Source organism: Lasioglossum baleicum, chromosome 5, assembly GCF_051020765.1.
Source record: "Lasioglossum baleicum chromosome 5, iyLasBale1, whole genome shotgun sequence".
Taxonomy (NCBI): domain Eukaryota; kingdom Metazoa; phylum Arthropoda; class Insecta; order Hymenoptera; family Halictidae; genus Lasioglossum; species Lasioglossum baleicum.
This window is the reverse complement of record NC_134933.1, coordinates 8,181,709-8,193,278: the sequence shown is the minus strand read 5'-3', so window position 1 is coordinate 8,193,278 and position 11,570 is coordinate 8,181,709. Positions and strand designations below refer to the sequence as shown.

General features: G+C 43.5%; 1 protein-coding gene and 1 long non-coding RNA gene across 2 annotated transcripts in view; one reads left to right on the top strand and one right to left on the bottom strand.

Moving 5' to 3' along the window:
- Nucleotides 1-408: 408 nt before the first annotated feature.
- Nucleotides 409-11,058, bottom strand: LOC143208834 (uncharacterized). Its single transcript, XR_013008988.1, has 3 exons — nucleotides 9,806-11,058; nucleotides 9,480-9,653; nucleotides 409-7,711 (listed from the first exon to the last, which is right to left on the bottom strand). It is a non-coding gene; the product is annotated as an uncharacterized LOC143208834 (long non-coding RNA).
- Nucleotides 10,202-11,570, top strand: part of Oct-tyrr (Octopamine-Tyramine receptor) — a 196,153-nt gene continuing 194,784 nt past the window's right edge. Inside the window, exon 1 of the mRNA XM_076423676.1 lies at nucleotides 10,202-10,347. The gene's annotated coding sequence lies outside the window, so the exon portion shown is untranslated. The remainder of the gene's footprint in view (nucleotides 10,348-11,570) is intronic.

Sequence of the window (11,570 nt, the reverse complement as noted above, 5' to 3'; positions counted from 1 at the left end):
AGCCTCCGCGCACTCTAATTGCGTGTTTCGCGTATACGCTGCCCGCATACTTTCGCATATTTCACTGACATAAACATCCGCGGGCTGGTAATACACGTTAGCCAGACCGGAACCCATCGACTAGTCGTTGTTACCGGTTACAAGCCTGTTTCACGGTTAATCCGAGTTTCCGCTCGACTTGCCCGATACATACTCGCACTACCCTCTCCCGTGCGCGCGTTGCGAATGCACCCGATGCGTTGCATTCGATTGCCACTGTGTGGCCGCGCCGCGTGGGAGCAAAGAGGCGCCGCACAGTGGGACCTTTCGTCCAAATCGGAGACAAAATCAAAGAACTTTCGATAGAAATGAGGTAGAGCGATGAAATTTTTTTAAAATTAAAGCTGAAACTTTATAGGATATGGAAAAAGATAGGAAGATTATGGTACGAACGTTTTTGAACCTTGAGAAAATTCGTTAAACATGTAGAATTTCAAGAAATCGATTTTGCAATATCCTGAGGTCGTGGACAAATTTTGAGACCAGATTTGAATTCAGCGTGAAAAAATCTACGGGAAATGAAGTACAGCATGTTCAAAAAAAATTTTTTCCGCGCGTGGTATTGAAAAAAACACAAGTTTCTTGAAATTGTGCAAGTTTAACGAATTTTCTCAACGTTAAAAAACGTTCTTACCATAATTTCCCTATTTTTCCCATATTCTGCAAAGTTTCTGCTTTAATTTTAAAAAAAAATGTCATCGCTCTACCTCATTTCTATCGAAAGTTCTTTGATTTTGTCTCCGATTTGGACGAAAGGTCCCACTGTGCGCCGCGCCGCAACCGCGAAAGAAGCGTCCGCGGAAAAAAGGAAAAGGCACGCATACATGATCAATCGACACCACTTTCCGTGTAGGCGATTTTTTTTTCTTTTTATAATTCCTCACTTATATTAGCTTGCAGAGTTGTCGTTGTCGTTCTATGCATCAAATCTTGTAATCCAATTTTAAATCACTTCCCGATGAGCTAGAGACTTGAAACTTTAAACATAGCTCGGAACTTTTTTTGGGAATACAGTGAACACGAAAGTATTTGAATGCACTTTAAGACAGCATAATTTTTTTACAATTGTACTATACAAACGACCTGATGTTTTGTAAGCAATTAGAAGCACTGGTTTGATAAATGATCTGCAAGAAAGATTTTCAAAAAATTGCAATTTACAAGGTTGCATGAAAAAATGACAAAAGCATTTTTTAAAACTTTTTTATTTGGGCTTTTAATAAAAATTTAAAATATATGTTTTGTAGATCTGTGTTAGTTATATACATGCTGAAAATTTCATCGAAATCGATTGTCATATCCAAGAGCTACAAGTGGTTAACTGTTTTTCGCGACTTCTAGTCAGTTTTTGCTTTACATCATTTTTTAAAACATTTTTGTTTGGGCATGTAATGTAAATTTAAAATATGTTTTGTAGATCTCTGTGTTAGCTATACACATGCTGAAAATTTCATCGAAATCGATTGACATATCCAAGAGCTACAAGTGGTTAAATGTTCCTCGCGACTTTGGGTCAGTTTCTGCATAAAATCCACGGATTCTTACATCTTTCGATGCGTGGCGTTGTTTTCAGCGTCAACCGATTTCGATGAAATTTTCAGCATGTGTAATGATCAACATACATGGATCTACGAAACGTATATTTTAAATTTCCCATTATGGGCTCTAGTAAAAAAGTTATAAATGGTGTTATTAAAATGGCTCTTTTACTTTCTCATGCAATTCTTAGCAATTGCAATTTTTTCAAAATCTTTTTCGCATGTCATTTGGTAAATCAATTCTTCCAATTGCGAAAAAATGTCAGGTTCTTTGGTGCGATCATAAAAATGTTTTACTGTATAATTTTTGCATCAAACAAAGACTTTCTTCGAATCTTTCTTTAAAGTTCGTTCTGCGATGCTGAAAATTGTAAACAAATTCCGTACGTTTGTAGACGGAAAATGCGAGAATATTCGTTGAAATTTCGTATACAAAACCTGTTTCTCGAACAGAGAATTTTGCAGAGAGTTTTGCGCTCGAAATTCAGCCTTTTGCAAGTCAAATTCGTCCTGATGCAAATCAAAATTTCATAATTTAGCAAATCAAATTCAACCTTCGGCAAACCAATTTCACACACCTATCAACAATATTTAAAATTATTTATTTATTTATTTAGATTAATGAATTACTGCGAGGAAGACTCGATTCTCAATGTATATCGTACATAAAGATAGAAATATACGTTCCACAGATTGTGGTTATTATTATTTCGAAGTCGAGCTTTCAATTAGTGCACACTTTATTACGCTCAACAATGCACAGCGCAAATATCATTGAACAGCAGTTAGAACAATGAGGTCACTTAATCGGAATCAATGAAATTACATACATTATATAGAGGGATATTCCGAAATCATAGAATGGATAATATTTCTATATTCGGGGGCACGTTTTTGCGAAAATCGAGCTCGAATGGGACGACGCGTCTGTTCATGACCTACCCATTCTACTAACTCAAGTTTTATTATTCGTTCGATTGTATTCAACGGCGGCGATCAGAAATGAACGGAAATTTCCCGATGTTTGCCGATTTTTTCTCTTTGTTCGGACAATATCCTGTATCATTCTAAATCCGCGATGCGTGACAAATCGTATCATGGGCAGGCACTGAGGACAAAAAAATATATAAAAAAAACTTCTTAAAAACCACGCTTATATGAAAATGCACTAGAAAGGAGAAAATAATTTTTTTAGACATTAGTGACTATATATAAAAGCGTGGAGCGCTAAACTATATTGACGTAATCTTCGTGGGCGTTCGACGCTTTTTTATTTATAGTCACTAATGTCTAAAAACATTATTTTCTCCTTTTTAGTGCATTTTAATATCAGCGTGGCTTTTAAAAAGTTTTTCTGTATATTTTTTAATTTTCTACTTTTTAGTCTTTTTTAAATGGAACGCAAGATATAGTAATACTGGTATGAAATAGTAAGATAGAAATACGCGAGATAGAATGTGGGGATAACTCCGAGAGATGGAGTCCGAAATTGTCCGAAATGTAACTGAATGAACGGAACACCACACTGACTAAGCACGTTCGGTGCGAAATGGGTCTGTGGAGTGGGGATGAGTCGGAGTGGTAACGCGTAGTGGAGTAGGGAGCGCTGGCGCGCGGAGTGGGGATCGCTGAACGCGATGACATACCACCGAGCACCGTGCGACAAGGTGTGACGGTTAATATTAACATTTTTTCTCTCCTGAACGCACGATTGTTTTTTTTAAATTTGTTTTTTAATATTGCATTGTCATCCAGTCCTGAGCTATGTTTAAAGTTTCAAGTCTCTAGCTAATCGGGAAGTGGTTTAAAATTCGATTACACGATTTAACGCGTACAACAACACAACGACAACTCGGCATGCTAATATAAGCGTGGTAAAAAGGAGGAAAAAACGTTTCCGTATTATTTTTATCGGCCACAACATCCAGTTTGAAAGGTTGCAAATAATGCGACAACAGCGATAAAAAGTCGCGCCGGGTATTTAACAAAAATTCCCTTAACTCGGCGACTGGGACGCGCGTGTCTCGGTGTTGATTTTCGCTTGGAGAGCGTCGGCTATTTCATTTCAATGTCCGCCATCGGCTTCAAAAAGCGATCAATCTAGCACGAGCGGGCAAGAGAAGAGGCGCCCGCGGGGCTGGCTGACATTTAAAGCACAGTAATTCCGGGCGTAGCGGGCGAAAAAACTTTCGAAAGCCATTTAAAGTTGCCCGGGGGGGTCGTTTGTTATTCCGTCCGCCTTCCGCCGTTCGAATCACTTAAAATTAAGGAAACGTCGGCCGTTGATAGGCGAGGATCGGCGCGCTGATTCCGTTCACTCCGGTTGTCGACTCGCGAAACGCGAAACACGACTCGGCGGAGATGATCGCGAATGGGAGCAGCAGGAGAGAAGAACGCCGTGCGACTCCGATCCTTGGCTCTCGGTGTATCCCACAGGCAGACGAGGAGAGAGAAGAAGTGGAAGAAGAGACAGAGAGGAAAATCTTCTCTCGCTGAGAGAGAAGTGCGCGCACCTTCGCTCCCGGTAAATTCTATCTTGATCCGTATTGTTTGCGGTGCTCGCCAAGAAGAGAGCCCGGAACCGCGTCTGGTTAGACGACCTCGCGGAACACAAAGGGCACGTCGAGTGATTACGGGGCGAAAAAGGAGGCTCGGCCGAGCCCAGCGTTCTCCCGGAGCAAAACCTTTTCATTTTCCGCTCCAGCCGAGCACTTTATTCCTCCCCGTGCTCGCTCGCTAGCTCGCCGCGCCTTTAATTCGCGCAACCGCTATGCCGCGCCGCGTCACAATGTAATAATTATTACCGAAAAGAACAGCGAAACCGTCCCGGAGAACAATACTTCCGGCAGCATAATCACCCGACCCGATAAAGGGAAACGAACGCCCCGGATCTTCCCTCTCCTTTCCAGCATCCTTGTTTCACGCTCCCCTCCCCCTCTACATTTCCCGATGTAGTCGACCGCGGTGTCGACTCTCCCGAAAATATTTTCGATCTCGACGCAATCGATGGTTCTTTGTTCAAAATTCTTTACAGCAATTGCAACAGACTAAATTGCCGGGGAATGTTACGCGTTTTCCTTCTATTCCTCTTCTCTATCTCTCACCTTTATTGCCCGGTTGGATACACACCTTATCGATTATATTTCCCGGCGCTCGGTTAGGCGTTATCGGACCGAGTACCGACCGCGTCTCGAATCGGGACGATTATTGCCGCGAGAATACGAAGAAACGACGCTTATCGCGCGTGTATTTTCGGCAAGAGTGAGATTAGCGGGCGGGGATTCGTCGATAAAACGAGGAAATTGCCGCTCGGACGTTCCCGCCGTTCAAAGTCTGCCGAATTCGAGCTCGGCTGACCCTGAATCGGCATCGTTGGCAGCCGAACTGGCTACAACGCACAGTGGTGCCGATCGCGAATCTAGCTGGACAAAATTATTCTAGCATTATTTGAAGACTTAAGGCCGTAGTTAAGCAGGTCATTGGATTCGTCTTGACATCAGCTGCAACAATATGTAATAAAAAATACTTAGTGACATTTAAAAAATTAACATGATCATATTTTTTTATTAAAAAACAGAAGTTTTGTGAAATTTTTTTATTGGGATTTATAGATGATTGTATGTATATCGATTAACTTTTGTTGGAAACATGTTCTTGCGAGATTATCCAAAATGTTCAAAACATCGTGGTGACAATTGGGCATTTGCACCGAAAAGCTTCCGAACCGAACCTTTTCATTGATTTAGCTGGCAAAAATTATTTATAATGTTTAATGACCCCGCAACGTTTTCAAATCACATATAATATCATTTTGTATTTGTTTAAGTATTATATTATGTAGTTTCAGCTGCAAATGTTAGTTCTTCGCTGCTAATATCCTTCACAAATGTATGGATCCTTCATTTCTTGCTCTTGTCAGAACATTCATCAAATTGTTTCATTGGACGTCCCCTACCAAAAGATTTTGCATCGACTATTTGTATACTTTTATTTGGAAACTGCACTTTACCGACCAACCTCTGTTAATTTTTGTTTAGAAATTTAGTTACACCGCAGTAACTTTTCTGCCACCTGTTCTTTAACCTTCCGTCGGGCGCAACCGATCTGAGAGGCACAGCGCGAACATTTAGGTACCTCTCCCTCCCACCAGGCGACGTTGGCACTTGGCTCTCCCAGTAGCTGCCTGTTTTGACGTGCTCTAACGATCCTTCCCACTTAGATTGTGTCTTTGACCGTCAATACGGGAAGTTATTCAAGTTTTGTTCAGACAAGCTATATATTTCTTAGCATCGATCCATTGCCATTTTTTTAATAGACTGGTCTGCAGCCAACATGTGGCACATATTAGCACAATTAGAAGGTTTCTCAACCAATGCATTCAACTTAGCCTCCCAGGTCCAATAAATCGTATCGTAAAGTCGCAGTGCTGAAGGTTCTGGTAGCAAGTAAGTATTTGTGGAAAACACAAGAGACACAGTCACCCCCACCCTTGGGGAGGGCTCAAAAGAGCGGCCCTACAAGTATAGACGGCACCAAGTGCAGTATTTCCCTAACAGCAGTTGTATAAATGAACTTAATTAGGTGTTTATCATGTTTTTTGAATGTGTGCCCTATCACACACTTTTTCATACACTCCTCATCAGCACTACTGTCTTTTAAATTAAAATAGTGCACTAGATAATTATATACACAAGCACTTCTTTTAGCAACGTTCACCTCACATGCGTCAAACATGGAATAGCTCCGCGCAAGAAATTTCAGCAGGCGCCACTAAAATGTAAAGAACAAAGGGGGTTGATAAAAGCCGGCGATAATTTTTTGTACGATGATGGTTCTACCATATTTAATCTACGATTTGAGAGTGAAAGTATGATACTTTTTTTGTAACTCTACCTGCAGGTAAAGCAACTTGCTAAGACAGAAAATATAATACTTTACAAATAATGATACAGAACTCAATTATTTACGTAGATATTATTGGTTTATCTGTGAATCATATAAGTACATACCTTTCTTAGAATTATCCATATCCAACAAAGTAAAATAGGCACGTAAAAAATCGAAGGCAAGGTTCATTCGGAAACGCTTGAGACACGACTGGCGCGTGCTATGTTTTGACACCCGCAAAAGCTCATTTTCTACCTGCTTTAGAAGCATTTTACAACACTTCTTCGAGTAAATGATCATTAACCAACCGTGTCATTCGAAAGAAGTCCCAACATGTTTCGCGCTCTTCTGCGAAAATGTGATTTTTGATTTCTATCCAGCTAGATTTGCGTTCGACACCGCTGTGTGCAGTGTTACTAACGCATTCAGGGCAGTTGTTGGATTTGGTAAAGTCAACACGTTCACTGCCTTGGTGGTCACCAAGATCGCGTCGCGGATGATTTACGGCAGGGGATGTTGGAGAGCGACGATGGCCTGGAAGGGACGATTGATTAATACAGGCCACAATAGAAATCAGAGCAGCAGCGTCGCGTTCCGGGGTCGCCGTTCTCGCGAATCAATTTTTTTACCGCCTTTCAGCTGCTCGAACCGGACCACGCCAGCCGTAAAAGTTCCTCCGATGGGAGTTTTACACCAGTCGTGCGGTGTAACTTTGACCAATTCGACCAGCCAAATTCTGTGTGTCCACCCGCGAACGTAAAACTTTTATTCGATTTCTGCGGCCGGTCGGAGCTTTCGACGGGAACGATCCACGGAATCGGTTTCGCTATAGCGGAATTGTGCTCGTGAGCGGCACCGCGTCGCACCGCTCTCCGAGGAACAACTCTAATCGACTATTTAGGGTCTGCGAACGCTTCGCTCGGGAATCGAATGGTGCCACAGGTGAAACGGGCTGCGGACGCAACGGCGGAATTCAGCTTGAACCTTTTTTTTCGGACGGTGGGGAAAAATGCATTTACGCACTAGCTTCCCCATAATGATGACGGTCGGGGCTCGCTTGCGCACTATCCAATAAAAAACCCCACCACCCAGGAACCCTCAAGGGACCCCTGCTCTCCCTTTAGACTTCTTTAGGCTTCTGCGACTCGCCGTCCCGCTTTCCGCATTACTTGCGAGTCGCGCACTCCGGATCATTCCACACATGTTATTCTTGGCTAGCGGAATCCAGCTTGAACCTGAGAATGACCCTGAACCCAGTGCGGTTAATTTTACTGAATTAATTTTACAATTCTGCATCTTCATGCATTTATGGCTTGTGAAAAATTGGGTCTAGGAGGATAAGCATGAGGATAAGTGGCTCCATCCACAATTTTTATTTATATTATGTGGAAAACAATGATTTTAGGTTGAAAGATAACCCCTTAAAATTTTAAGTCGCTAACCCTTCGTATTAAATAAAAAAACTCCTTCATATAAGGATGATATGAGGGCAAATATGTACCCTTAATTCTATCATTTTTTTCTCAGTTGTTAATTAATATATTCAGATAAAAATGAAACGAAAATACTCGAACTTACCTCCTTCATATCATATATTTTTTCACAATTGTGATCAAATTATTAAGGGTAGGAAAAAATCATTTAATTCAAAAAATTCAAGAACAATGTTCTGTTACCCATCTAATAATATTAGATATTATTTTATACAAAATTTTATAATAAATTTACTAATTTATATTTTAATTTAAAATTTCACCTCAATTTTAAATAATGTCCTACAATTTTATCACATCTTTTTGGACTCAAGGTCACCTGAAGGTAATGACTTAAGCACATTCAAATGTATTTTCTCAGCAGCTACAAGATAGAATAACAAAAACAATTTTTCCCGACGAAAAAATACCGATGACCTTGAACAAAAATATGAAAAAGTAACCGGACAAAAAAAATTGTTCTTCTTTGATATTCCTCCTTCGATACCATTTAAATTATGCCATAAATATTTTTCGTGTCATTAAAAATAAAGGAGATATTTAGGTGGCCTGCTTTGGCTAAGACACCCTATATTATAATATTAGATCTAATATTATTAGATAGGTAACAGAATTTGAATGAACTTGAATTTTTGATTGTTCTTGAATGTTTTTGAAGTAATAATATTAGATAGGTAACAGAACATTGTTCTCTCTCTCTCTCTTGCATTTTTTGGAAGTGGTCACTCGAAGGGTTGCTTGCAATTCCCACCCCTAAAGAATTAAATTATTTTTTCTGCCCTTGATAATTTCATCACAATTGTGAAAAAAATATATGATATAAAGGAGGTAAGTTCGAGTATTTTCGTAAATTTTTTATCTGGATATGTTAATTAACAACCGAGAAAAAAAATGATACAGTTAAGGGTATTTGCCCTCGTATCATCCTTATACCAAAGGGTTAGCGAATTAAAATTTTAGGAGATTATCTGTCAACCTAAAACCATAGTTTTCCACACAACATCAATAAAAATTATGTGTGGGGCTATGAAAATTTACTAGGACATAAAATTCAACAGAATCTAGTAAGATAAATTTTATTTGTTTCGCATCTACAAAGACCGTTCCCACTAAAAATAACATTTTGCTTCATTCCACTTTCCCAAAATTGTCCGTAAAAATTGAAAATTGCATAAACATCCGCAGTCCGATGATCGGTAACCCCGGCGACAAACGTCATATCCGTGTATTCGAAAATAGCAGTTTTAAACCCGCTCGGGTTAATTCAACCCCACCTGGTTCACGGAGGCTTGAGCTTTAAGCTTGTTTGTATACTTTGGTGTGCCGTTAGAAGGGTTAGGTCCATGGGGTGAGACAGCGAAATACCGTGGATGTTTTTGATGCGAGAGTACGTACATGCGAGGAAGGGGATGATTTTGCGGAAAAGTGGTACGTCGAAAACGTTGAGCATGTTCCTGGGGTTTTATGAAATAATCCAGAAGAGTAGACGTTTTCATAAAAAGATCCACGGTCTAATACTTACGATACTGATATTTGAGAGACCTCGTGTAGGAGTAGGGTAAGTTTCGAAGCGTGTACGGGGCGTTTGGAGGGTTGATTCAAAACCGAGTGAGTACGGTATCCAAGCGAAGTTATCCCGGCCGTTGACGTTTACATCAGGCTTCAAGGTCTTCGATATTGTCGCGGCGTACCTTTCCTAAACAATCGCCGTAACAGCTAGACAGTAAATACGAACGAAGAAAACAAAACAAAGCGAGCGGGAGAAAGAGGGGAAGAGTGAGACGAGACGAAGGTAGGATGGGGGTAGATAGGTCGAAAGGGGGTTTGTGGTAGAGTGGGGTAACATACGTTTTCTCGAAAACACATCGTGCCCGTTCCAGTGCCCCCTCTGGTGGCCTCTTCCTCCTTTTCCCTCGGCCCGTTTTTCCCAATTCTGGCAGCTCTACGAGGAGAGTTTTGTTGGACAGGGGGGATTCGCGCATGTGCCACAGGGATGGCAGCCTCGAGGAACGGTAACAGCGCCGGAGACAGCCGGTGGGAACGAGAGAGACCGAGGATTTTCGAGAGGTGCGCGAGAGGGATGCAGTTGGCGCGCAAGCGGAAGAAGGACGGCCACCGGGTGAGATACGTGTGAGAGTACCCTGAAGAGTGGCGTCGGTAGTATACCGTGGGGGGTGGTGGGACGGCGGCGCGGCGCGGCGTGGCTAGTCTCGACTCTGCTGGGGGTGAGAGAGACGGGGGTGTCGAGGGGCGCGGGGCGACCGTTCACGTCTTTTCGACGTCGACGCAACCCCGTTGGCGCAGAATAGCTGCTCAGTGCTCGTCGAACGGCGCTGTGTTGCGACGGGACCATGCCGCCGCGCCCTGCACCACCGATCCAACGATCTCAGGTACGCGAGATTCACTATCATTCTCGAGATAATCGCCGGGCCGATTTTCGATTCTACGATCGTGCTGCCGGCCTGGTCCACTGTTACGCGCGCGTGCTTTCTCGCGTAGGTCGGAGAAGCAACGGCGTCCTCCGGCGGGCCCCGTCGCGTTCTCGCGGGATCGAGATGAATCTTCTTCTTTTCTCCCGTGTTCCTCGGACGCGGTCCTGTGGTTGTCACGCGACCGGACGCACGTTCGCCATCGCCGTCACCATCGGCGAATTCTGCAGGCCCGTGTCCGTTTATAATATCAGTGCCCTCGCAGCGACCACGAGCGAGCAAGGCTTCTCTCGCCGGGTCCTTCGATTCTCAACGAAGACTCCGGCCGACCTCGTCGAGGACCTCTAGATTGAAACTGGATCGCGCCGATCGACCGGTTATCGATTAATTATAAAAAGCGACGCCGGAGAGGAAAGAAAACCGGGACTCGGGGGAGGAAGCTATTACCGTGGGACGTGTCCCCGGTGTCCTCCTTTCCCATAGAGCCGTTCGATCGCGATGGATCGCGCTCGAAGCATCGTCGGCCGAACCAGCGTGCCGGCGCGTGATGGCTCGAGAGCTTTCACTCTGGTGGTGCGACGGTGTTTCCCACCCTTTCTGTTCGTTAGGGGCGTTTTGTGTACGTCCCGGGACCGCACCGGTGTGAAACGATTAAAACGGGGCTTCGCTCGGTAACCGGCAAACCGGCAACCCGCGAACCCTCCGTTTGTCGGTCGTCGCGCGTCGGAGATCAAAGGCGAGAGGATATCGCGAGGAGGCCGGATATTCAGCGGATTCGGAGAGGGACGCTTTTGATAATGGTGCCGCGCCGCGTCGCTCTCCTTTGCCTCTCAGAGGCCGCCGATTTTCTCCTCGCTTAAAGCCTTAGAGCCTCGGCTTGTTTGAGCCTCGCGGTGCCGCGTGGTTGCAGCCGGCTTCTCAAACCCGGCACTCCGCTCCGCTCAACTCGCTCGCGTTAATTAACGCGAGCCCACGCGCGGCCACGTTTCAAATATGTGCTCACCCCCTTTTTCTCTCTCTCTTCTCCACTCTTCTCTTCTCTTCTTCCCTCTTTTTCGCCCGCCCCGGCGGTACTCTATTCACCGGAATCGTATTTATTTCGAGTCTCCCGCTTCGTACGGCCGCATTACCGGGAGACCGTTTTTCTCGAATCACGGTTCCCCAGTTTCAACGGGGAACCTGAT